General features: G+C 48.8%; 1 protein-coding gene across 5 annotated transcripts in view; it reads right to left on the reverse strand.

The window, feature by feature from the left end:
- The window catches only part of CFAP54 (cilia and flagella associated protein 54), a 2,603,731-nt gene that overhangs the window by 843,056 nt on the left and 1,733,595 nt on the right, over positions 1 to 27,080 (reverse strand). The gene's annotated exons all lie outside the window — the stretch shown is intronic.

Genomic DNA, 27,080 nt, shown 5'->3' on the forward strand with positions numbered 1-27,080 from the left:
ACTGCTACCCAGGCCAGCCAAGGAAATAGTGACTTGTGCCCTTATTCTGTCACGTATTGACAATGCCAAAGCACTGTATATTGGCTTGCCGGGATACCAGCTGGAAAAACTGCAAACTATTCAAAATGCTGCAGCAAGAGCTCTGCTCGATATTTCAGGAAGATCGAGCATAAAGAACAAGTTACTTACCTTCGGTAATGCTTTTTCTGGTGGATACAGTATCTGCCTGTGAATTCCTCACCTTATGAATATCCCCCCTGCGCCAGCATTCCGGAAATTTTTCATAGCTCTCTGCACCGACGAGGTCGTCACAGCGTCATGGCTATGCACGCGACTCCGCATGACGTCACAGGAGCCATAAGAAGACCACATCGGCGTGATGACGTCAGTTCCACACATTTTCTTCCGCGCCACCACTGCAAAACGGGCGGACCGTAGAGACAATGTATACATAGTATACAGAATTCACACAAATACACTCAGTGTATGAAGAAAGCTTGCACTTCAAACAAGACAATGGTAAATAAATAGAGGTAACAAAGTCTTGAATACAAATAATACATTAAAAAAATCAATACCTCAGCTTTTATGGTATAAAAGGGCGGACAACTGTGAGGTGGGTGGGTCTGTGAGGAATCCACAGGCAGATACTGTATCCACCAGAAAAAGCGTTACCGAAGGTAAGTAACTTGTTCTTCTGATGAATACATCTGCCTGTGGATTCCTCACCCTATGAATAGAATCCCAGAGCAGTACCTCTCCCAGAGGAGGGTGTCCACCCTTCCATACCAAAAAGTCCTGCAAAACAGAACACGCAAAATGGCCATCCCTTCTTACTTCGGAATCTCAGCAGTAATGCTTCACGAAAGTGTGGAGGGACGACCAAGTTGCGGCATTACAGATGTCCAATACAGGAACACCTCTAGACAATGCAGAAGTAGACGACTTAGACCGGATGGAATGAGCTCGAATGCCTACTGGAGGCTCCTTACCAGCCAGGGAGTAGCATATCTTGATTTACAAGATGATCCATCGTGATAAAGTGTGCTTGTGCACCGCCTTGCCCTTCATACGACCAGCATATCCAACAAAGAGCTGGTCATCCTGACGGAAGTCCTTTGTTCTGTCCAAATAGAAGCTGATCACCCTCTTTGGATCTAAACGATTAAGTCTCTCCTCCTATTTGGATGGATAAGGGGGAGGATAGAAAGTAGGAAGGTTAATGGACTGACCTAGGTGGAAGGGAGTCACCACCTTAGGCAGAAAAGCAGCCCTGGTCCTCAGTACCAAACTTTCAGCGTGTATGGTCAGAAAAGGAAGCTTTGAACTCAAAGCCTGTAGATCACTCACCCTCCTGGCCGAAGTGAAGCAACCAGGAAGACCGTTTTGAAAGTTAAAAGTCTTAAAGGATAACTGTGCATAGGTTCGATAGTAGAACTCATTAAAAAAGTTAACACCAGATTCAAATCCCACTGGGGCATAATGAAAAGAGTGGGATGAAACATGTTTGTCAGCCCCTTAATGAATCTTAAGACTATAGGAGACTTAAATAAAGAAGGCTGATCAGGTAAACACAAAAATGCCGACAAATACCCTTTTACAGTGGCCACAGCACAGCCCTGCTGGGACAAATTAAGGGAAAAACAAAGAACATCAGAAAGATGTGCTTTTAAGGGATCAATAGATTTCTCTCCGCACCACTTAACAAATTTAGACCACCTGTATGAATAGACAGACTTGGTGGAGTGTCGCCTGGCCGACAGTATAACTTCCACCACGTAAGGCGGGAGAGAAAAAGAAATCAAGTTGCCCAGTTCAATCTCCAGGCATGAAGGTGCAGACTCTAGAGGTGGGGGTGTAGAACTTGCCCCTCCATCTAAGAAGGAGGTCTGCCCTGAGAGGAAGACGGAGTGGAGGGTGTGACGAGAGGTGAAGAAAACCTGTGTACCACACCCTTCCTTGCCAATCCGGGGCGATCAATATAATTTGGGCCCGGTCTTGGCGAATCTTCCCCAGAACCCGAGGAATCAAAGGTATGGGAGGAAACGCATCAAGGAGTTGTGAGCTCCAACTCAACTGAAACCCGTCCCCCAACGCTCCCTGCTTCGGAAACTGGAGACTGCAGAATGGCAGGCCGTGCGCGTTTTCAAGAGTGGCAAATAGGTCGACCCGAGGAGTACTCCACGTCTGAAAGATTTGTTGAACTACCTCTGGATGAAGCCTCCACTCGTGGTCGGCGGAGAACTGCCGACTGAGACTGTGTGCACACATGTTCGGCACCCCGGACAGATGATTTGCCATCAAGCAAATCCGATGGACCTGATCCCAGAACCAAAGTCGCAACGCCTCTCTGCAGAGATGATACGACCCTACTCCTCCTTGTTTGTTGACATACCACATCGCAGCAGTGTTGTCCGTCAGGACCTGAACCGACTGACCGCAAAGGGAAGGGAGAAAGGCCATGAGCGCCAAACGTATCGCCCGCAATTCCAGAAGGTTGATGTGAAGCAACCTTTCCTCTGGAGACGAAAGACCTTTGATCTCCAGATCCCTCAGATGTGCACCCCACCCTAGGGTAGAGGCATCCGTAATCACTGTGGCCACCGATGGTGGAAGATGGAAGGGATTTCCTTGAGACAGATTGCCCTCCACACTCCAACAAGACAGATCCACTGCAGCTTCTCTGGAGATCCTCACAGACTCCCTGAGATCTCCGTTGTCCTGGTACTACTGCCTGCGGAGACACCACTGGAGCGCCCTCATGTGCCAGTGTGCATGGTTGACCAACAGGATGCAGGAAGCGAACAGACAGAGCAGGTGAAGGACCTTCGGAACTGGAACAACCGCTCCATTGTAAAACAAGGGAATCATTTCCTGTATGTTGAGAATCTTTTGAGGTGGAAGGAATGCTCGACACACAGTGGTATCCAGTATTGCCCCTATGGACAGGCTGCGCTGTGAGGGCACCAGGTGAGAATTGGGTACAATTATTGAAAAACCCAATTTGTACACCAGCTGGGTTGTAACCTGCAGATGATAACTCACCATCCCTGGGGACTCTGCCGTTAAAAGCCAGTCATCCAAGTAAGGGAAAACTGGAATCCCCAACCTCTTGAAATGGGCTGCCACCACTGCCATCACCTTGGTGAAGGCTCGAGGTACAGTAGTAAGACCAAACGGAACGACCGCAAACCAGTAATGTTGCGACCCAACCGTGAAATGGAGATACTTCCCGTGGGACTTCAGGATTGGGATGTGAAAATATGCATCCTGCAAGTCGATGGACACCACCCAGTCCTCTTGTTGCAGCGCCTAAAGAACCTGCGCTAGAGTGAGCATCTTGAACCTCTCCTGCTTGAGAAATAGATTCAAGATTCTGAGGTCCAGGATGGGGCGTAACCTGCCATCCTTCTTGGGAATCAGGAAATACCGGGAGTAGCATCCCTGACCCCTTTCCTGCTCCGGAACCACCTCTATTGCACCTTTTTGCAACAGGGTAAGAACCTTCTTCTGAAGGAGAAGCAAATGATCCTCCGTGCAAAACCCTTGGCAAGGAGGGTAAGGAGGAGGGAATTCCCTGAAGGGAAGGGCATACCCATTTTCTACAAGATCTAGAACCCAAAGTTATCAATTTCCAGTCTTGTAGAAAATGGGTAAGCCAGCCTCCCACAGGACCCACATGATCCAGGATGGCGGATGTAGGGCTGCTTTGCTGCATTACCGGGAGAGGGAGGGGAGGTAGAAGAGGAGGAGGAAGAGGGATATCGTACAGCTCCACGACGACCTCTGCCTTTACCTCTGTAGGATTTATACAGAGGGTTATGCTGCTGTTGTTGTTGCTACTGAGGCTGACAGGAATGAAAGGAAGATATCCCAAAACCACTGTATCTTCTGTAAGCATACCCTTTTGACTTTACTGTCCTTAAATTTTTGCAACGCAAAGTCAGCTTTTCCCCCAAAGAGCTTAGAGCCGTCAAAGGGAAGATCCAAAAGAACAGCTTGCACATTCGGTGAAAGTCCTGAAGATCTTAACCATGTATGCCTCCTAGTAGCAACCCGTCACCCTTTCCACTGAATCTGCAGTGTCCAGACTCGACTGAATTACTTGTCGAGCAGCCGCCTGAGAGTCCGTCAAGACCTCATTTAAATTGTTCCGATCCTCTTCCGATAACTTAGGGAGAATCTGCTTGGCAGAGCCCATAAGGGCGTGAATATATCTACCCAATAGACAAGTTGCATTGGTGGATTTCAAGGCCATACTGGCTGAAGAAAAAACTTTCTTTGCAGATTGCTCAAGCTTTTTCGAGTCTCAATAAGCCGTTGCTTGAGGAAAAGAGCCTACCAACAGCTTTAAGCATGAAGCCTGAACCACCAAACTTTGAGGTGACGGGTGAGAAGTAAGAAATTCAGGGTCTGCTGGTGCTGGTCTATATCTTCTGGAGACAGATCTAGAAACTGTATGAGCAGAAAGAGGATTACTCCAGAATTCTAATATCAGCTCCGTCAGGGCATCATTGAAGGGTGAAAGAGGCTCCACCACAGAGGAAGGAGAATTAAGCACTTCTGTTAGAAGATTAGGCTTATATTCAGCCATAGGAAGCTACAGGTCCAATAGTTCAGCTGCCTTCTTAATGACAACATGATAAGGAGCTATATCCTTCAAAGGAGAAGCCTTCTGCAATGCAAAATCCCCTTCTGAAGAGACATCCAAAGCACTTGCCTCACACAAGTCTTCAAACAAGTCCTCAGACTCATAAATTTCACCCTTCTCCATGTCACCAGCTTGATATTGCTCCTCTTTAGTCAGTCTTTGAGCTACCCTTCTAGAACGCATCCTCGGTAGCGGCGTTGGCAGTGCCATCCGCTGCGTTGATGACTCCGGCAACGGCGTCAAAGGAGGCTCCGTGACAGCAACCCGCGTTGAACGAACCCGGAAAGAGGGGACGCCAGACGGAGCCGGGGACTGCTCATACGGCGTCGACACCCTTGGCACCGGAAACTGCCATGACGGCACCATCTGCATATATGGCATAAAGGGGGCCGGAGGATAATGCTGAGGCACACCCAAATTAAATGCCAAAGGGCCCATGGGACCCGAAGGTGTTCCAGAGGGGCATGTGGCTCTGGTAAAAATACAATACATAACATTCATGAAGTGCGACGGATCCGAGGCTGGCACCGGGAACGAAGGATACTGCGCCGGTTCGACTTCCTTACGAGGAGTCTCCGGAGTCGGATCCACTGGAGTCACAGGTGGAGCCACAGGAGCAGCAGGCGTAGAAGGAGACTCTTCTTCCACTGTATTCGAATCCCCATCGGGAGCAGGAGAATCAACCGGCGCCGGAGACTGTGCCGGAGTACCCATATAAGGAGACCGGACCGGAGACGCCTGTGGAGACTCAGAAGGCGAAGGAGAAACAAAGTCCTTGACACGTGAGCAGGAGAAGACGACTTCAAAGCTCGAGACTTCGACGAACGACGTTGAGACCCATGCCTCTTCTTCTTCTTGTGCCTTCTCTTGAATCCATGTGAAGTCGACGACCTAGACTTCTCTCTTTTACGACCTCTTTTCTCCTTTCTCACCTTGGACATGTATAGCTTAGCCTCTCTTTCCTTCAGCGCCTTAGGGTTCATCTTCCTGTAAGATGAACAACCTTCGATGTCGTGATCACTCGAAAGGCACCAAAGGCAGTCATCATGCGGGTCAGTGATTTACACATGACCTCCGCATTCCCGACTTCCTAGGAACAGACATAGTCAAAAACAGTAACAAGTAAAGTCTCGAAACAAAGTAGCAGTAGAAAGATAGGAGAGTCTCAGAAAATCCATTAGCTTCATAGTGCGGAAAAAAGGGAACTGGCGTCATCACGCCGACGTGGTCTTCTTATGGCACGGATGACGTCATGCAGAGTTGCGTGCGGAGCCATGGCGCAGTAACGACCTAGTTGACGCAGAGAGCTACGAAAAATTTCTGGAATGCTGGCGCAGGGGGAATATTCATAAGGTGAGGAATCCAGAGGCAGATGTATCCATCAGAAACACCATCTACGGGATCTACACTGGCTCCCTGTGGCGCAACGTGTCCAGTTTAAAGCCCTCACTCTTGCCCATGGAGCTCTTCACAAATCTGGGCCACCTTATCTTAGGAGACCCTTTGGTTTTTATATCCCCCGAAGACAATTGTGTTCAGTCGCGCAGCGCCTAGCAGTGACTCCCTGTTTTCGTCTTACTCCAATGGGGGGGCAACTCTTTATCTTTTAAGGCAGCTGAAGCCTGGAATTCCCTTCCATATGAATTGCAGAATACTCAAAACCCCAGGCTGTTTAAGAAGCAGCTAAAGACCCTGCGTTTTAATTAATCCACAAGCCCTCTCAATTCCATTGCATTGACAGTTGGCTCCCTTGCCGGGACACTCTTGAGTATCCATGCGCGATATAAGTGTTAATAACAGAACATAACATAGAAAACAAACAGCTGATCAGATTGCTCTTAGTATGTGAGAAATAAAACTTGAGACATCTCATTATATCCAAAGTATGAAGAGCTTTTTCAGCAGGTGAAGTAGGATTTGGAAAGAATGTTCTTAGACTAACCGGCTCATTAAGGTGGAAAGCAGAGGGTACTTTTGGAATAAATACTGTATTTGTTCTAAGCAGTATATAGTCATTAGTGAAACGAAGGTAAGGTTCTTTAATCGTGAAGGCTTGAATTTTGCGGACTCTTCTTGCTGATGTAAGAGCCAACAATAATGCAACTTTCCAGGAAATATATTTGAGCTCAGCTTTGTGTTTAGGCTCATAGGGGGACTTCATAAGTTGTGCAAGAATAAAATTAAGTCTCCATTCCGGAGGAAGAGCTCAAAAAGGAGGGTGAACTCTGAAAAGTCCATTCAAAAACTGTTTCACCAGTCGACATAAACGAAGAAAAAACAAAGAGGAACATCTGTAAGTAGAAATAGCGGCAAGATGTACCTTAATAGAAGTATACAAAAGGCCTGATTTAGCCAGAGAGAAGATAAAGCAACATTTTATCTGGAGAAGACTCAAACGGGTGCACATTGTTTAGAAGACACCATAAACAGCATTGCTTCCATTTGAGACTGTAAGTTTTAATAGTAGAGAATGTACTTGCTTTAGATAGAATGTCTCTACAGTCTTGTGGCAGGTCTAGGTCCTTAAATTAATTGAGTTCAGTAACCATGCATGCAGCTGTAGGTTCGTGGGATGTGGATGGAGAATCTGGCCCTTGCTCATTGTTAACAGCTTCGAAGATATCGGCAGCCGATAAGGTTTACATTCTGAGAGCAGAAGAAGCTCTGTGAACCAATGTTGGTGTGGCCAACTCGGAGCAATGAAGATCAGACGACATGGCTCCATTTTAATTTTCATCAGCCTTGGTATTAATGGGTAAGGGGGAAGGCATAAGCAAAGATCCCCAACCACCTTACCAGAATGCGTTTCTCTCTGGTTCCCAGCTGGCGAAGAACTAGCACTTCCGGTTCGTTCCAGAGGCAAAGAGATCCAAGTCGGGCTTGGCCCATCTCTGAAAGATGAAATCGAGAACAGTCTGATCTAGCTACCATTTGTTGCATGAGTTGGAAGTTTTCCTTATCTGGAAGACTGTTGTTTACCCCTGGAAGATGTTCCACCTTGATAGAAACTTGGTGTGAGAGAACCCATTTCCAGATTTCCTGTGCTTCCAGCAATAGGATATGCGAGCGTGTACCTACTTGTTTGTTGAAGTAATGCATGCATATAGTATTGTCTGTTCTTATAAGAACTGAAGCACCCAGTATTCTTAAATGGAATGCCTGTAAGGTTAGGAAAATGGCTTGTAACTCCATGAAATTGATGAGCATCTTTGAAAGCGCCTTGGACCACTTGCCTCTTATCTGAAGATCTTGAAGGTGTGCTCCCCAGCTTTCTAAAGAAGCGTCCAGAGTGAGGATGAGATCAGAGAACGGAAAGTTAGCCCTGTCAAGAGATTCCTGTAGGACTGCCACCAGAGAAGTGCTTTTTTCATGGCTGGAGTTATGTGCACTAGGTTACTTGAAGCCATTGATTGTCCAGCTCCCCTATAATGGTCTCATTCTGAGACGTGCACAAGGTACCATTAGAATTGCTGAGGACATCATGCCGAGCACAGATTTTATCAGTCGCACAGAAGCAAACCTTTTTCCTGTTAGCTTTGACGCAGGAGAAACAAGGTTTGTTTGCCCTTCTGTAGATAAGAATGCTGTGTCTTGGACGGTATCTAGATGTGCTCTAAGAAAAAACATCTCCTGAGATGGTTGCGGAACTGATGTTTGATATTTGAGTGTTAACCCCAGGGAACAAAACATTCGTAAGCAGATTAAAGTTGCCTTTGAGGCCTGCTGAAAAGACGGTGCTTTCACTAGCCAGTCGTCGAAGTAAGGAAACAGTTACAGACCTTGAAGCTTGAGATGAGCAGCAACTTGAGCCAGACACTTGGTGAACACTTTGAGGGCTGATCGAAGACCAAGCGGGTGTGCTTTGAATTGAAAATGAGCACCTGCCACAGTAAAACAGAGACATTTTCGATGTTTGCGATGAATAGGGAAATCGAAATACGCATCTTGCAAATCTAGAGTTGTCCTAAAGTTCGCATGATTGAGAGTTGAAGTATCTCCTGAATCGTGATCATGCAGAAATACTTTTTCTACAGATATTTGTTTAGTTTTCTGAGGTCCAGGATTGGTCTCCATTCCCACAACTTTTTTTTTATTATAAAGAAGCAGGAATAAAAACCTTTTTCCCATCTGAGAACGAGGAACTTTTTCTAATTCCCCTTTCTGGATCATAACCATTGCTTCCTTTCTGAGGAATTTGAGATGAGCTGAAAGCCTCTTTAGAGATGGAGGAGGCAGTGGGACTTTTACTAATTCCAAGTAGGACCATATTTTACAATGTCCATGACCCATTTTCCCGCAAAAATTGTTCCACTGATCGTATTGTAGGGAAATATTTGCTGAATTAAGATTGGCTTTTAGCAAAGTCATAGAAGGTGCTGGGAAGTTGCCACTGCTTTCTAGTATTGTCTCTGGCCTGGGTAGGTTGCTTTCTCCTGAGTTGCTGTCTGGAATATGCGGCAGACAGTGGAGCTCGATTCGACTGCTGTTGTTGATAGACATATCTGTATTGATATGATCGCGGTTGGTACTTTTGATAGCTTCCCCGAAAGGAATACGATCCTCTGCCCTGGGCTTCTCGAAAAGGTGTTTTCCTATATTGAAGCAAACCTGATGCCTTAGCGGTATAAGTATCCTTTTTAATCTCCTGCAAGGCCTCATCAATATGTTATCCAAATAGCGCGTCACCATCAAATGGCATGTCTAAAATCTTATTCTGTACCTCTGGACAGAAGGTAGTAGACTTGAGACATCCTTGGCGACAGAGAATCGCTGCACCAGCTAGTTACCTAAAAGCAAGAGAAGCCATATGCATAGATATATTGATAAATTTCAGAGGCTGATATTTAACTTTGAGCAGAATCTTTTTTGCCTCCTGTTTCTTATCGTCAGGTAAAAGTTTGAGATATGATGCCACATCCGACCCCATTTGGCGGTCATATCTCCCTAGAATTGCTAGGGAATTGGCAGCACGCACTGACACACCAGCAATGGTGGCGAACCTCTTTCCAATGTTATCTAAATGCCTTAAATCCTTATCAGGACGAGCAGTAATGGGTACCGAGGGATTCCGTGATCTTAATTGCTCAGCCTGGGCAATTACAGAATCTGGCCTTGGATGTCCCACTAAGCATACTGGTGCATAGTCATGGGCTTTACATTGTTTACCAATCCTGGGAAGGATTGCCGGCACTAACTAGGGCGTTTTCATGATTTTTATTCCTTCCTCCCAAATATGATATATAATGGGAATTGCACATACAGATTTCCTGTTCTGATCTTGAAAATCATACAAAAAACCAGTCATACTGTTTCACAGGCACTGGTAAGTGAAAACGATTTGCGTCCCTTTCCATTAAAGCATGGAAGCCCCAATATCTTCAGGTGGAGAGTCAATCGCTTGAGGAGCTGGCAGAGAAGGCGTAGGAATGAGATAATCTTCCCACTCATCGATAACAGTTAGAGTTATCGAAATTTCACCTTCTTCAGCATCATCGTCATCCTGTGAAACCTGATCTTGTGGTACAGGTACAGAATTTTGTGCCTCAGAAGGGGGCACTGTAACTGTTCCAGAATCCAAAACAGGCAGCAAAGACATTTCTTTTTCCACAGTTCCTGCTGCTGTAAGGAAGTGTGTATGGGAATCGTGCAACATAGCTCTGAGATCCTGAACCACTGCAACAGGCAGTTGTATAATTTGTTCCTGACATGGCATCAACGTCTGTGACCTATCCATGGATTGATGATATTGTGGCCCATAATACTCATCTTCATCTTTCTCTTCCTGAACTTTTATATGAAGTTGAGAAGGGCTGCAGGCCAGACTAAATATCCTATTATCTTCTGATTCCTCCAAAAATTGACTAGGAGGCAAAGGGGAGATGTAAGATGGATCCTGATAGAAACCTCTTGCCGAGAATCTGGATGAGAAAACCGGCGTGAAATGTAATGTAGAAGGTCTCCTTGTTTGAGGTGTCAATGAAATCCACATCGACGGTAAAACAGATACCGTTGTTGTAGAGAAAACAGTAGTCAGTGACGGTGTCGTCATCGTCAATGCCGTCGACTGCATAACTAAAGCCAATGAAGAAGTCTTCATCGCTGAAGTAGTTGTCGACAGTGGAGGTATTGTCAATGAAGGTATCGTCAACGGTGGATGTGCTGTCGGTGGTAGAATCGCTGGGAATGGCGGTGGTGTCATTGTTGGTAGCATTGTGAACAATGCAGGTGCCGATGACAAGATTAGCGTGGGCGGTGTAATAGGTGTCATTGACGATGGCAAAAAGTTCATCAAAGCTTCCATCAACAACGACTGCTGAGAGACTAAATCCAACTGTGGTTTCGTCATCGACCAGGTCTTTTTTGACAATGAAGAAGTCTTGACTGACTGACTGAGCCTTAGGTTGCTTATAGGCAGTTTTGTAGGCGGTTTTTGAGGCAGATATTTCCTCAGAAGGGAATGGGTGCTTCCCTTTTTAGAGGTAGCATGCTCAGACTCATGGTGAGTCGTTTTGGACGCTATTTTATGTCCCTCAGAGGATTCCACAGATCTGTCCCTTTTCTTAGAAAGCTGGAGTGATGCTTGGGAACTTACTTGCACTGCCTTCCTGATCAGATTCAACAGAGGATTTAAATGTTAGCCTTCCCAACCAGATACGCAATCTGCCATGCCTGTCTTAGAAAAAAAAGTTCTGCAGAGTCTACATTCCTTTACCTTGTGAAGAGGGTGCAGGCAGTAAATACAATCCTTGAGGGGATCTTCAGCATGCAGCCTTTTCTTACCCCATAACCCACAAGGCCTGAAGTGTCCTTTCTTAGAAGATTCCGACATCATGAAATCACAGAAATCCTAGATGAAGAGAAAAAACTGAGAATAGCTCAAGGAGACTCCCTTTCACAATGACGTACGGTAGAAAATCTGAGGAACTTGACTCTGTGGAGTGTTCTAGAGGGTGCTGATGTCTGATTAGCTGAGTTTCGGCTTTGGATATGGATGGGCTACTGCAGTGGCTGTGTAATGCATTGTTGCCTATGATGATATGTATTACTATTATATTTTTACCATTAGACTCCCACCTCGACGGGGGGATGATTCAAGCATGTGAATCTATGAAAGATCCAATACTGGATAACAGGCAATACCTACTGATTGTCACTGATAAGTACTCTTGTGTCCCACTGGTACACCATTTGCCTTCAACAACAGAGCATGGGGTGTTCCACACACATATTGGACCAACAATGGAACCCCTTTCTTAGGAGAACAATTTGGCCACAAGTCAGCATCATTGAAGAAAGATTTATGGCTACCATCAAGGAGGTAGTGAAAAGAGCCTAGATGACGCAGATCTCAAAGTCATAACACAGCTTATTAGTCCACGTGGAAGTCCCTATTGGGACTCAATCTAAAGAGGAAGAATCAGATACAACTACTACAAATGGAAGTCAAAGCCCCATCAGATCATGCTGACATAATGGCTAAGTCAAATTTGGATAAAGCAAGCAGACGTGCAACGCCAAGCAGCCAGTCCAATCTAGAAGAGAAGGCCCTTGCCAGGAAAAAAACACACACAGGGAGACCAGAGACAGTTGCACACAAGGAGAGGCAGCCATCACCCATAACAACAGACCCAGAAGCCAAAGTGAATGATCGGAGAAAGGTGAAACAATGTGGAAATGAAAACCACAACTTCTTCATCAGTCTTTTCTCTCTCTCTTCCTTTCCTTCTCCTCAGATGTTCATTGTTCCTCTTTGTTTCGTTGGACAAGGGGGAGATCTCATGGACTGTACAAGGGACTAGGGCCCTGAAGATAGATATTTAGGAACAGGACACCACTTCTGGACAGCTGGTGGAAAGGAACTGGTGGAGGGGCAGGAAGAGGTAGGGACCCAGCAACTATCTTCTTCTTTGTAGAACGGACAACCAAGAGGACCTACTCTGCACAATCCTTGATGCCTCCTCCAATGAAGCCCGAATAAATGAAATACAAATATGCACCTACAGGCTCTGTATGCTGCTTGCCCATGAGACAAAACACAATGTTGCTCTCCTTTGCTACACATACCATAGAAATGTGGATACCAAATTCAGGAGTCTTGCGTTTAGATTTGACCTTTTTGGGTATGAGCATTGAATACTTTTGAGAAAGCCCATGTTAAAACAATGCCTCCTATCCATCTGCCAGAATCTGTATTCTGTGCAGGAGTAGGCTGTTAGTGCTTTCCAAGGAGTCTCTCTGTATCCACTGCACATAGCATATGGGGACGCGCTGATTTCTGCCAGGACCAGCCGCGAGGGGAACGGCCAACACTCACCTTGCTCCACGCCACATCCAGCTTTGCGTGAGATAGCTGCATCGCCGCACCACCGTGAGGGGAACAGTCAGGTGGCAGTCAGTAGGACTACCACTCTCAGGAGGCCCTGCGCAGCGCAGGAGAGACACGTCATCGGAGGGGCCAGTGCAATAAAAGCTTTTAGGCATTAGGCTCAGGATTTTGTACTTTCCTCTCTTCCTAATTGGAAGCCAATGAAGAAGTTTCCAGTTGGGAATGGATGGCGAACTTGGAGGCAAATCCAAGATTTATCGGGTTGCAGTGTTCTGCAGAATCTGTAGTTTGGAAAAAAGATCTTCATTTATGGAGGCCAATAAGGCATTCCCATAGTCCATGCGACTAACAATGAGGCTCTGCACCAGTGGCTTCAGGGTTTCAATTGATAGCCACTTGAAGATTTTTCGTAATTTCCGTAAAATGGCATAGCAAGTGCCCAGCACACAATTCACATGGGCTTTCATGGAAAGCTTATTATCGATGTGTGGAGTTGGGGGTTGGGCGGACCGGAATAACAGGTGGGGAGGCCGGATATAGTGTGCTATGGTCAGTGGTTTTTATTGAAAGTTCTGGACAAAGTCTGTTTGGAGGGAAGGGTTGGCGGATGGGATCCGGCTGGATGTGCAGGGCGGGGTTGCTGGGATGACGGTCTGGTGCGGTGGGGTCGTTTGGATGGGGTCTTCTTCCCCTGGGCTGATGTCGTCTTCTCCGCCGTAGGGTACTGGTACTCCTCGGAGGCATGCAAAGGAGAGAAGAGTATAGGGCTTTTAGTCTGGGCAAAAGGACGTCTGAGCACTTCCAACTACACCGGGGAGTGAGGGGATCGGAAACTGACCGTGAAGAAGGGACAGCGGGTGGGATGGAAAAGGCAAGCAAGAGAGGGAAGGGGAAGAGGGTGTGGCGTGTGGTGGGGACGGTGCTCGGGCTTCTTTACAGTGCAAGTGATAGGAGTCAATATACAGTGCTTTCGTGCTTGTGAAGCTTTAACTACAATATTTACAACTAATTACAGGGGGGGGGGACACTGAGAAAGGATGGAGTGTACTCACGTGCCCCGCCGCAACTCTCCTGCGAGTTGCGGCCACTCTCCAGCCACCTCCTGAGGACGCCACCAGTCTTCGGTCCAGACGTCCTCCTCCTCCTCGTCCTCACTTCGGCTTTGCTGCTCCGCTCCGCTCACTGTCAGTGGTTCTTCGCTTGCCGCTGCCTCCTGCCACGAGTCCGCTGCTTGGAACCTCTCTCCTTCCTTCTCGACGGCTTTTCTATGTTCCGGGCAAGCACTTCCGGGGTCAGAGGCAGCCGTTTCCGGTTCCTCAAAGGGTGTCCCACTTCCGGGGTCGAGGGAGATTGCTTCCGGTCCTCCGGGCTCGGCTGTTGTTGCCGGTTCCTGTAGGGGAAGAGAGAGAGGAGGAGTCCTGTGTGATAGGGACGTTGCATGACCGGTCGCGGGGGACAGGGCCCCCACGCTCGGACGTCGGCCCGGGGAGGTAAGGGCCGCTTCTTCTCCACATCCCCTTTCCCTAGCAGTCTTTCTTGTAGGGTTTGTGGGAGGTGGATAACGGGAGAGATAATCCGCATTACCCTGTTGCAGCCCCTTCCTGTGTAATGTTTTGAACCGAAATGGCTGTAGAGAGAGAAACCACCGGAGGACTCGGTCGTTGTGGCCCCTGTTGCGGGCCATCCATTCTAGCGGGGCGTGGTCGGTGTATAAGAGAAACTCACGTCCCTCCAGGTAGTACCGAAGGCTTTCTACTGCCCATTTAATCGCTAGTGCCTCTTTCTCGACAACTGCATAGTTCACTTCTCGTGGGAAGAGTTTCCTGCTGAGGTATAGGATCGGTTTTTCGACCCCTTTCGGATCCTTCTGTGACAGGAAAGCCCCCAAACCCTGGTCGGAGGCATCAGTCTGCAGGATGAAGGGTTGTGTATAGTCAGGACTGATTAGCACTGGCTCGGAAATCAGGGACTGTTTAAGAAGGTCGAATGCGTGTAACAACAGGGGAGAGGGATGTCGTAGTTGCTCTTCTGTCCTTGTGGCCTTCTTTAACAAGTCGGTCAGCGGGGCCGCGGTTTGGGAGAAATTCGGGATAAATCTCCTATAATATCCCAGCAAACCAAGAAAGGCACGGAGTTCTTTCCGGGTTTGAGGGAAGGGTATGGCTTGAATGGCTTTGATCTTGTTGTCCTGCGGACGGATGAGCCCTTCACCCAACAGGTATCCCAGGTATTTCACACTCTGTGCCGCTAACGTGGTCTTGGAGGGGTTGATGGTGAAGCCATGTTTCCCCAGGGAGGAAATGACTGAACGCAAATGGTGTAGATATTGTTCCCAACTGTCACTATATATGACGATGTCGTCTAGGTATGCCCCGGCGTAACGTGCATGGGGCTGTAACACCAAGTTCATAGCCCTCTGAAACGTAGCCGGGGCTCCGTGAAGCCCGAAGGGCATTACCTTAAACTGAAACAAGCCCTCAGGGGTTGAGAAGGCAGTCTTGGGTTTGTCTTCTTCTTTAAGGGGGATCTGCCAGTATCCCTTGCACAGGTCAAGGGTGCTTATATAATTGGCTTTGCCTATGCGCTCCACCATCTCATCTACGCGGGGCAGGGGATAGGAGTCGAAGGCCGATATCTTGTTCACTTCTCTGAAATCAATGCAAAACCTAGTAGAGCCATCGGGCTTAGGAACTAGGACGATGGGCGAGTTCCAGCTGCTGTTGGAGGGCTCTATGATGCCCATTCTCAGCATCTGGTTCGTCTCTTCTTTAATGATGGCTCTACGTGCTTCGGGGATGCGGTAGGGTCTTTGTTTCACGGTTTTTCCCGGTTCCGTGTGGATGGCATGTTCCACTACGGTGGTGTGTCCCGGTAGGGATGAAAACACCATTTGCACGGAGGACAAGGACCTTCTGAGGTCCTGTTTGTTTCGTTCAGGCAGGTCAGGGTCAAGGCAACCTTCGAAAGGAAGGGTGTGCACTGTGGACAGGACAGGACGGGGCCCCTCCCACTTCTTTAGGAGGTTCACATGATAGATTTGGGTGATCCCTCGGGTGGAGTCCGTCTCCTCTTCGTAGGTGACAGGAGTCACTTGCCTCAGGATGGGGAATGAGCCCTGCCACTGCCCTAGCAGCTTATGGTCAGAAGACGGCAAGAGTAACAACACAAGGTCCCCAGGGTTAAAAGAACGGGCCTTGGTTCCTTTGTCATACTGATGTTTTTGTGTGACTTGGGCGGCCACCAGATTCTGCCTCACGATCTCCCTTATCTGTCCTAAGTGGGTCCTCAGATTGTCTACGTATTCAGGTAGGGGCCGGGTTCTGTCCGGTTCGGCTTCCCAGGCCTCCCTAGCCATGTCTAACAGGGTCCGAGGTGCTCGCCCGTACAACAACTCATACGGCGAGTATCCGGTGCTGCTTTGGACCTTACACCGGATGGCGAAAAGAGCAAGGGGAAGCATCTCCTCCCATCTCTTGCTCTCTAGGCCTAAGAGCTTCTTAAGGGTTGTTTTTAAGGTGGCGTTATAGCGTTCCACCAACCTGTCAGTCTGGGTGTGGTAGGCCGCGGTCCTTATTTGCTTAATACCCAGGTGGGAACAGACTTGGCGCATAAGGTAGGAGACAAAAGGCGTCCCTTGATCGGTTAAGATCTCGCGGGGAAAACCCACCCTAGAGAAGATGGAGATGAGGGCCTTGGCTATGTTTTGGGTGGTGGGTTGGCGCAAGGGGACTGCTTCAGGGCAGCGGGTGGCATAGTCTACCAGCACAAGAGCATACCTACACCCACTCCTACAGGGTAGCAGGGGTCCTATAAGGTCCATCCCTACTCTGGTAAAAGGGACATCAATGAGAGGGAGGGGTTGGAGAGGAACCCTTGGGGGACAATATCGGCTGTTTCTCTGGCAGACCGGGCATTCCCGGCAATACCGTTTTATTTGCCCGTGCACACCAGGCCAATTAAACTTTTCCAGGATCGTTTGTCCCGTTTTCTCGTCGCTGAAATGCCCTCCTAGCAAGTGGCTGTGGGCCACAAACAGTACTTTATCACGAAACAGTCCAGGGATAACCAACTGGGGGGATTGCTGGGGCCCTCCCTTCCTGTATAGGAGTCCATTCTTTCGGAAGAAGTAAGGACCTACTTGTAGTGGGTCCTCGTTGTCCAGGGCACGGCCCCAGGCATCTTGTAACACTGGGTCTTCTTGTTGGGTGGTGCGGAATTCCCTATCTGTTTCCCACGGATGGATATCCACCTGAGCGGGGAAGGCCATGGCATAGTCCCTTTTTTCTTTCTTCTTCTGATTTCTGGACTTGGTCGGTTTGGACGGAGAGTCCACAGAAGGAGAGACATGGGGAAAAGGGGCTTCAGCCCACCATTTCTTCAGGGAGTCCGTAGTGTCTTGAAGGAGGAGGGGAAGACCGCTATAGTCGCTACCCAGAATAGCTTGTTCAGGGAGATTGGGTACCAGGCCAACCGTTAGCAGGCTTCCTTCATCGGTGGGGTGTTGCACACGGACTCTGGTTGTCGGGTAACTCTTGGTATCGCCATGGACACATTTGATGGCCACGGTGCCTGTCACTGGTCCGACAGGATGTGGCAGCTCCTGCGGTCGTAGAACGCTGTGCCTACATCCTGTGTCGGCAAGGGCCATCATTCGGTGCCCCTCAATCCGTACTGGACATCGAAAAGGTGGAGGGGTGTTTTCTGCGGTGAGACATACATAGTTCCTGGCCAGTCCGATGTCCATGGGTTCTTCCTTTTGTGGACATATGCGAGCTATGTGTCCGTACCCACCGCAATGGTAACATTGAGGTCCGGGTGGGGTTGGGCGAGGCATGACAGGGTAGGGCAACAATGGAGCAGGATCTGGTTTCCTGACCACGGGAGGGGGCCTTTGGGCCCGGGGATGACCGCCATGTGGTATGCGAGGAGGGTGTTCCTCCTTGGGTCGCTGGGTTTCCTGGGCTCTGCTGTAGGCGCTGGCGATTTCCACTGCACTGTCGAGCGTCAGGCGAGCGTGTTGGCGCACCCATTTCTGGGTGGCGGGATGTAAGGATGCTAGGTACTGTTCCAGGTAAATTTTTGATAGGATGTCTTCCTTGGTGGCCGTGGCGGGCGTCAACCATCGATTGGCCAAGTCCTGTATACGGAATGACAAAGCCCGAGGCGTTTCTTGGGGTCCTTCCCTTGCCTGACGCAGACGAACCCTGTATGTCTCGTCGTCAATCCCCAGACGCTCCAGGATGCAGGCCTTAATGTCGTTGTATGGGGTATGTCCCTGGATGTTGGCCTGCTGGTAGGCGGCCTGCAGCTCACCCGTCAAAAGGGGACCAAGGTAGTGGCCCCATTGGTCGGCAGGCCAGGCAGCAGCCTGGGCTAGGCCCTCGAAATTCGTGAAGAAGTAATCGGGGTCTTCGCCTGGCACGTATTTCTGCAAGACTACGGAGGGAAGGGAGGTAACCGGTCTTTGTTGCCCCATAACGTTGGTAAGTTTCTCAAGGGCTTGGTCCTGCGCGGTGCCCTGGCCCTTCAGGACATCATGCAACTGTCCGCGATCGTCTTCAGCCGTCTTAAAGAACCTTTCCATCATTTTCCCAAGCTGTTCCTGGCATTCCGCCAGCTGTTTGACTGTGGCCTCCATGCTTCCGGGATATCCCACTTCTGACACCAACTGTGGAGTTGTGGGTTGGGCGGACCTGAATAACAGGCGGGGAGGCCGGATATAGTGTGCTATGGTCAGCGGTTTTTATTGAAAGTTCTGGACAAAGTCTGTTTGAAGGGAAGGGTTGGCGGATGGGATCCGGCTGGATGTGCAGGGCGCGGTTGCTGGGATGACGGTCTGAATCGGTGGGGTCGTTTGGATGGGGTCTTCTTCTCCTGGGCTGATGTCGTCTTCTCCGCCGTAGGGTACTGGTACTCCTCGGAGGCATGCAAAGGAGAGAAGAGTATAGGGCTTTTAGTCCGGGCAAAAGGACGTCTGAACACTTCCACCTACACCGCTTCTTCTCCACACGATGGTAATTTCCAAATTGCAGACGGTTTGTTTTGGAGATGGACAGGGGCCGAGTGTCTGGGGCCACCAGCTGCTTGACCAATGATCTTCGGCCCTGCCGAATAGAATGATCTCCGTTTTGCTGTTGTTTAACTGTAATTTATTTTGGCCCATACAGCTGTCGATGTGGGTCATACAGTTTTTAAACCGAATCATTGTGTCAGTTGGGTCTGGGGAAAATGTGATCAGCAGCTGGGTATCGTCTGCATACGAGACGTAATTATCTTGGCCAGTGGGGTGACATACAGATTGAAGAGCATAGGGCTCAAGATAGATCCATGGTGAACCCCAATACATACTGGTCTGCTACACACAGCCTGTGAGCCTAGGTGCACGGTGGTGAAAAGGTCCTTTAGATAGTTGTTAAAGCAGTCATGGGCCTTCCCTTGGACCCCCATCTCCCAGAGCCGCTGTAACAAAATGTCATGGGAAATGGTGTTCAAGGCAGCTGACAAGTCTAAAAGAACCAGCATAGCTGATTCTTTTTTGTCCAAGGCCCGCCTGATGTTATCTACCATTTCAACTACTGCAGTTTCGGTGCTGTGTGCCGCTCGAAACCCTGATTGAGAGGAATCAAGAAGCTTATGGCTTTCTAAGTGATTAGTTAGTTGTTTATTTACCAGGGCCTCAAGAGCTTTACCGATATAAGGCAGCAGTGAAATGGGCAGTAGTTGCCAGGTTCACTGGCATCTAATGTGGGTTTCTTTAGGATGAGTCTAACTTGCACTATCTTCCAGTTCCTTGGTACAACAGCTTGTTCCAGGAACATATTAAAAATCTCGGTTAACCTTGGTGTCAGCCGTGAGTCTATTTTTCTATAGATCCAGGGGGGAGAGGATCAGCAGGAGAGCCAGATTTAATTTTGACAATAACTTCTGACACCTTAACACGGGTTACTGGTTTAAAATTCATCAGCAGAGGTTCAAGTGAATGGTTCTTCATAACTGGAGACATAAGGATGTAGTTTTCTTGGGGGAAAGATCTATAAATAGCTTTGACTTTATCATCAAAAAAGAAAGATATTTTGTCAACCCAATTCTGAGTGGGAGCAACAGAGAGTTGAGTAGCTTCTGGGGAGGTGAACTCTTTCAAAATTTTATACAGCTCCTTGCTGGAGTTGGCATCATTCTCAATCCTCTCTGTTAAATACAACTTTTTAACCTGTTTAATGTTATTTAGATATAGACGGTGGCTTTCTTTATACTTAGCTCGATCACTGGCGAATTGTGTTTTTCTCCAGAGACGTTATGCGGCCCTGTTGGAAAGTTTCTCCACTTTTAGTGCTGCAGTGAACCAAGGGGAAAGTTTACTCCTGGACCTAAATCTTAACATAGGGGCTACTGTGTTCTGAGTGGACGTTATGGCATGTTAAAATGCCTTAGTGGCCTCTTCTATGTTATCTGTATCAGGGAGGGCTGCAATATTAAAATGAGTAGAGAAAGAGGCAAGGGTGATCTTACGCCAAGGTCTAATGACAGTACTGTCCTTGTCACGACTCACCATATGGTCATCCATAAGAAGACTAAAATTAATTAGATAGTGATCGGTTCAAAGAAGCTGTAGTGGCTGACCGACTACGAGCTTAGTCGAGTTTGTAAATAAAAGGTCCAAGGTGTGACGGGCCTAATGGGTCGAGCCAACTACTAATTGTTCCAGCCCTAATGTCTGCAGTGATGTTATCAATTGTTCAGTGTCCGGGTCCAACAGTAGGTCGACCTTTGACCCTGTCACCAGGTAGGTCGCCCCCTCACCCGCCACACTGTCCCCCTGTGCCGCCGCTGTCCCGCTGCCCGCTGTGTTATCTGTAATCGTTGCAGTCCTTTCTTCTGCCTCGGACTGTTTCTTACTTTTTTTTCACTTTCTGTGCCATTGTACTGCCTCTCCTTCTTTCACTTTACTGTTCCCCTCATTCTTTTTTGCTTCGTCGCTCCTAGTGCCCGTGCCCTCCCCCCTCCCCCCTGCCCGCTCCCTTCCCTCGCGCTTCCTGCCGCTGCTTCCCTGTGGCCCCGTCGCCCTGGTGCCCCATTCGCCGCCCCGCTCCCGCCTCCCAGCTGCTCCTCCCTCCCATAGCCCTTCTTATGGAGGCCACACGGTGGTGAAGGGAGCGACTTTTGACCCTGTCACCAGGTAGGTCACCCCCCCTCAGCCGCCACACGGTCCCCCTGTGCCGCCGCAGTCCCGCTGCCCGCTGTGTCGCCTGCAATTGTTGAAGTACTTTCTTCTGCCTCGGACTGTTTCTTACTTTTTTTTTTACTTTCTGTGCCATTGTACTGCCTCTCCTTCTTTCACTTTACTGTTCCCCTCATTCTTTTTTGCTTCGTCGCCCCTAGTGCCCGTGCCCTCTCCCCCACTGCCCCCCACCCGCTCCCTTCACTCGCACTTCCCACCGCTGCCTCCCTGCGGCCCGGCCCCCCTGGTGCCCCATTCGCCGCCCCGCTCCCGCCTCCCAGCTGCTCCTCCCTCCCATAGCCCTTCTTATGGAAGACGTGCAGCAGCCGCGCCGCTGGCGTGCCAAAGGCAAGCCGGTCTGCGCCTGTCCGCGCCTGGAGGGCGCCCAGCGTCAGAACCCCTGGCCCCCGCCGAAACCAAGAAACCCGACTGAGATACAACACCACCCCCATCCACGCACTCAACACCGGCCGACCAGCCACCTGCTACCATGCCACTCCGAAGCGCACCCACAGACCCTTCTCCTGCCAAACCTGCAAATTCATCTGCGTCCGAATCAACATCACACCACCCAGACTAGGCAACAACAACAACCAACTCAAGTGCATCCTGCTCAACACCCGCTCCGTCCACAAGAACGCCGTCGAACTCTGGGACCTCCTTGATACAACAGCACCAGACGTTGCCTTCCTTACAGAAACCTGAATGAACGCCTCCTCAGCCCCCGACATCACCATAGCAATCCCAGATGGCTACAAGATTACCCGAAAGGACCGCGTCAACCAAACCGGAGGAGGAATCGCCATCATCTACAGGAACACCATCGACGTTACAACCAACTCCGAAGATGCCCTCACCACCGCCGAACACCTACACTTCCAGATCCACACTGACCCCAAGACCACCCTTAGAGGAACCCTTGTCTACAGACCCCCGGGCCCACGTACACAATTCAGTGAAGCCATCGCCGACTTCATCAGCCCACATGCCATCGCCTCATCAGACTACATCCTCCTAGGGGACCTGAACTTCCGCCTGGAGAACAACAATGACAACAACACCACCACCCTGCTCGACAACCTCTCCAACCTCGGACTCAAGCAACTGGTGAACACCCCCACCCACTACGCCGGCCACACGTTCGACCCCATCTTCTCTGCCAGCAGCCACATTGCCTTCAGTCACTCCACCAGACTACAGTGGACCAACCACAGCTGCATCCACTTCACCTTTAAGAAGACCACATCCCACCACCGCCCGCAACAGATCCCCCGTAGATGCTGGAGCAAAGTCACCGCAGACCAGCTAACCACATCACTGAGCCAGAACCCACCTATCACCACCACTGACACTAACGACGCAGCCCGCAACCTCACACAGTGGATTGTCAACTGCGCCGGCGCCCTTGCATCACTGAAGAACCCTCCAGGCAAGCCCGGCAACAGGAAAACAACATGGTTCACCGACGACCTCAAAGAATCGAAGAAATCCTGCCGAGCCCTCAAGAAAACCTGGCGCCGCGAACAGACGACAGAAAACATGACAGCCCTCAAAAACGTCACCCGCAAACACCACCAGGTGATCCGCACCACCAAAAAGACATCGTTCAAAGAACGGCTGGACAACAACACACACAACAGCAAGGAACTCTTCAGTATCGTAAAAGAGCTCTCCAATCCCAACGCCAACAGCAACGACATCACACCGTCGCAAGACCTCTGCAACTCCCTCGACACGTTCTTTCACTGCAAGATCGCCGATATCCACAACAGCTTCGGCGCCCAGACTCCGCCCCCAGCCACCAAACCAGCGCCCCCTACAACCACCCTCAGCGCTTGGACTCCCATCAGCACCGAAGACACCGCCCACACTATGAACACCATCCACTCTGGCTCTCCTTCCTACCCATGCCCTCACCAAATCTTCAACCAAGCCGACACCACCATCGCTCCCCACCTACGGAACGTCATAAACAACTCCCTCATATCCGCCACCTTCCCAGAGAGCTGGAAGCATGCAGAGATCAACGCCCTACTGAAGAAACCCACAGCGGACCCTAAAAGACCTCAAAAACTTCCGCCCCATCTTTCTTCTTCCCTTCCCGGCGAGAAGATTGTCAATAAACAGCTGACCGCATTCCTCGAGGCCAATGGATCCCTCGACCCATCCCAGTCTGGATTTCGAGCCAACCATAGCACCGAGACCGCCCTCATCACAGCCACCTACGACATCAGGACCCTATTCGACAATGGGGAAACCATCGCCCTCATCCTCCTAGACCTCTCAGCCGCTTTTGATACAGTCTGCCATCGCACCCTAATAACCTGCCTCCACAACGCCGGGATCCAAGGCAAATCCCTGGACTGGATCACCTCATTCCTCTCTGACAGAACCCAGAGAGTCTGCCTGCCTCCCTCCCTTCCGCTCCGCGGCCACCGAGATCATCTGCGGCGTACCCCAAGGCTCATCGCTCAGCCCAACCCTCTTCAATATCTACATGAGCCCCCTCGCCACCATCGCACGCAAACACAACCTCAACATCATCTCATACGCCAACGACACTCTGCTGATACTCTCCCTCACCAAAGACCCAGCCACCGCCAAACTCAACCTTCAGGAAGGAACGAAAAACGTCGCTGAATTGATTAAACTCAGCCGTCTGAAACTGAACTCAGACAAGACGGAGGTCCTCATCCTCGAACCATCCCCATCCGCCTGGGATGACTCCTGGTGGCCCACAGAACTGGGCACCGCACCGACACCCACTAACCATGCACGCAACCTGGGATTCATCCTGGACTCCTCTATCACGATGACCAAGCAAGTCAACGCCATCTCATCTTCATCCTTCAACACCCTGTGCATGCTCCGTAAGATCTTCTGGTGGATCCCTACCGGAAATAGAAAGACGGTCACCCAGGCCCTCGTCACCAGCCGACTAGACTACGGGAACGCCCTATACGCAGGAACCACAGTCAAACTTCAGAAAAGACTCCAACGCATACAGACCGCATCTGCACGACTCATCCTCAACATTCCCCGTCACAGCCACAAAGCAGCCCACCTGAGAGACCTGCACTGGCTCCTCGTCAACAAAAGGATCACGTTCAGGCTCCTCACCCACGCACACAAAGCGCTCCACGACATAGGTCCCGAATACCTCAACAACCGCCTCACGTTCTACACTCCATCACGCAAACTCCGCTCCGCCAGCCTCGCCCTCGCCACCGTCCCACGGATCCGCAGAACCACCGCCGGAGGAAGATCATTCTCCTACCTGGCGCCCACTACGACTGACCCAGGACCACTTCGCATTCAGGAAACACCTCAAGACCCCCCCCCCCCCCGTGCCTTGAGACCCTCTTGGGTGAGTAGCGCGCTCTACAAGTGTTTTGATTGATTGATTGACATGATAATTAAAATCCCCGATAATAATAAAATTATTTGCTCCCAAAACAAAGGGCACAATGAGTTCTATTAACCCATCTACAAAATTAGCTCTATGTCCTGGAGGTCTATATACTAGGGCTCCTGTCCATGTTTTGGACGACTGCATCATGAATTTAAAAATTAGAATTTCTGAGTTGCCTAAATTCAGGGAGTCTATAATAGTGACTTCTAATTTATCTGTCGTGGCAATTGCTATTCCCCCTCCTTTCCTGGCTGCTCTGTCAAGTCTAATTAGCTTATATGGTGAAGGAAAAGCAATAGCTTTTCAAATGGCGTAGCTCGATTAGTAGCAATTGTCCATTCTGTCCTAATTCTAACGAATCACTGGCACACATTCTGTTCGCTTGCCCAGCCTACAGAAATCCCAGGTCCAGATGGTTGAAACCTTTATGTCTAAATCTGGGGACCAGGTCAAGTAGCGAGGCATTTAGGATTCTAAAAACATCTACTAAAGAGTCCATAGTGATCGCTGTCGCTAAGTACTTGGACTGGGTGTGGGTGATTCGTTTGAAAGAGAGGAGCCTTAGGTAAATGTTTTATGCTCCCTAGTATTAGGCGATTGTTCATTGCACTATGCACTTTATTGTATTGACACCGAATGAACTTAAAACTTATTTGTATGCTGAATCAAGGAAATTTGGTCACCTTAGGCGTCAGTTTTGCCGGAGTGTATTCTAGCAGTTTTTTTTAGCTATTTATTATATAACTATGAATTTTATCAGGAAAGTTTGATCCAGATTTGTATAATCTACTTTTATGTCGCATTATGCTTATATTTTATACATTCTCACCTCTATGTATTATGTATTATCTTTTGTGATTTTAAATCGAAATGAAGATTTTTGACTGACTGATTGGCCTATGGTCCAGCAAGAACCTCACTGACACGTGCTAACAAAGTTGTTGATTTTGAGATGTTTGACTTCATTGTATATGTTGGGGAAAACGAAATGGTAATGGGTAGAATGCTTGAATTAATCTCAGCCAATGACAATTACTAGCACCGCATGGCAGTCTATCATATTTTTGCCCGCTATGCCACTCTAGGTAGGGACTAGTCGTATGCAAATCTGCCTTGGTCCTGCTCCAATAGAAACAGTCACTCCTGAACTGCCAAGCCAGAGTCACCTCCAGACATTACCACAAGCAGCCCCAGACCAGTTTTGGTCTACGTAGGCTTCATCTGTGTGATTCAGCTTAAGTTCTATAAAACAGCTAGCACAGGACCCAGGTTCAGTCATTAAGATCGCACTTAGTGCACTGCACGGGAAAAATGAAAAGGTAATAAGTAAAATGTCTAAATTGATCTCAGCCACTATTATGTACATTATACATGTCAGAAATTTTTAAAGTATGAATTGTCATATTTGTTAACATCTCTGTGTTCATTATTTTTTGCGAGGGCATGTGTTCAGCCTCAACTCCTTTTTAGGTTCTCGCCTAAAACAGCACATACGGTGTCACTTGGGAGACATATTGTTAGATTACAGTGGCCTTATAGCCCGTTCACTGATTACTATTGTTTGGCTTCATTGCCACTCCCATATACTTGCTTATTTGCTAGTTGTGTAGGCCAGCCTTCCTCTTGTTTTTTCCATCCCCTTAGAGCATGAACGGATTACTATGTTCTTCGACAGCTTGCTTTTTCAGGTGCTACTTTTTCTCTTATAATTTAAGTGCGGTATTGTGTTTTCTCACTGTGTGCTTCTAACCCACCTCTGCCGAGCTCGGTGTTCCTCTTGACTATGCATTCACCAAACTACCCTCGCATTGCTTTCTTACTGCCAGCCCCACATAGCTGTCTTTTGCCCATTTCATCCCCTCCACCTACGCCCCTCTGTTGCATCCCCCACCTGTGCTCCCATTTTGCTTTTTGCCTCCTGACACTTGTGTTGTTTCTGCCCCCCATTTTGCTTCCCCCACTCACTTTAAAAACCCACCCTCACTCGTGTCCCCATGTTGTTTCTGCCCCTCGCCCCCATGTTGCTTCTGCCCCCCTACCCACACCCCTTCTTGTTTCTTCACCCGCATGTTACTAACCTCACTCGCTTACAAAAAATAAAAAAATGCTATTTACAAAAAATACTATTGTGGATTTATTTCTTTTTAGTTACACATCTAACTCAGATCGGTAGATATTTTTTTTTTAAACCTGCGTCATAAGCATTTTTTATTCTAATTCTTTATTCTAATTCTTTAGCCATGCAGTACAGCATCACGGATGCAGTGCTGCATGACTAAAACCATTGGTAAAGCCGTTAGGACCCAAAGGGGGAACCTATTGGCTTTGTCAATGATCGTTTACAAAATCCAGTTTACCTGTGTATAACATGCACCCCCATTTAGATTCACACGCAAAATGTGGTGGTACAGCCCAGCAGCAGTAATAAAATACTCTGTACCACTACCAGAATCAGGGCGTAAATAGGCACTGA

The sequence above is a fragment of the Lissotriton helveticus genome, chromosome 1_1 (genome assembly GCF_964261635.1).
Source record: "Lissotriton helveticus chromosome 1_1, aLisHel1.1, whole genome shotgun sequence".
NCBI classification, from domain to species: Eukaryota; Metazoa; Chordata; class Amphibia; order Caudata; family Salamandridae; genus Lissotriton; species Lissotriton helveticus.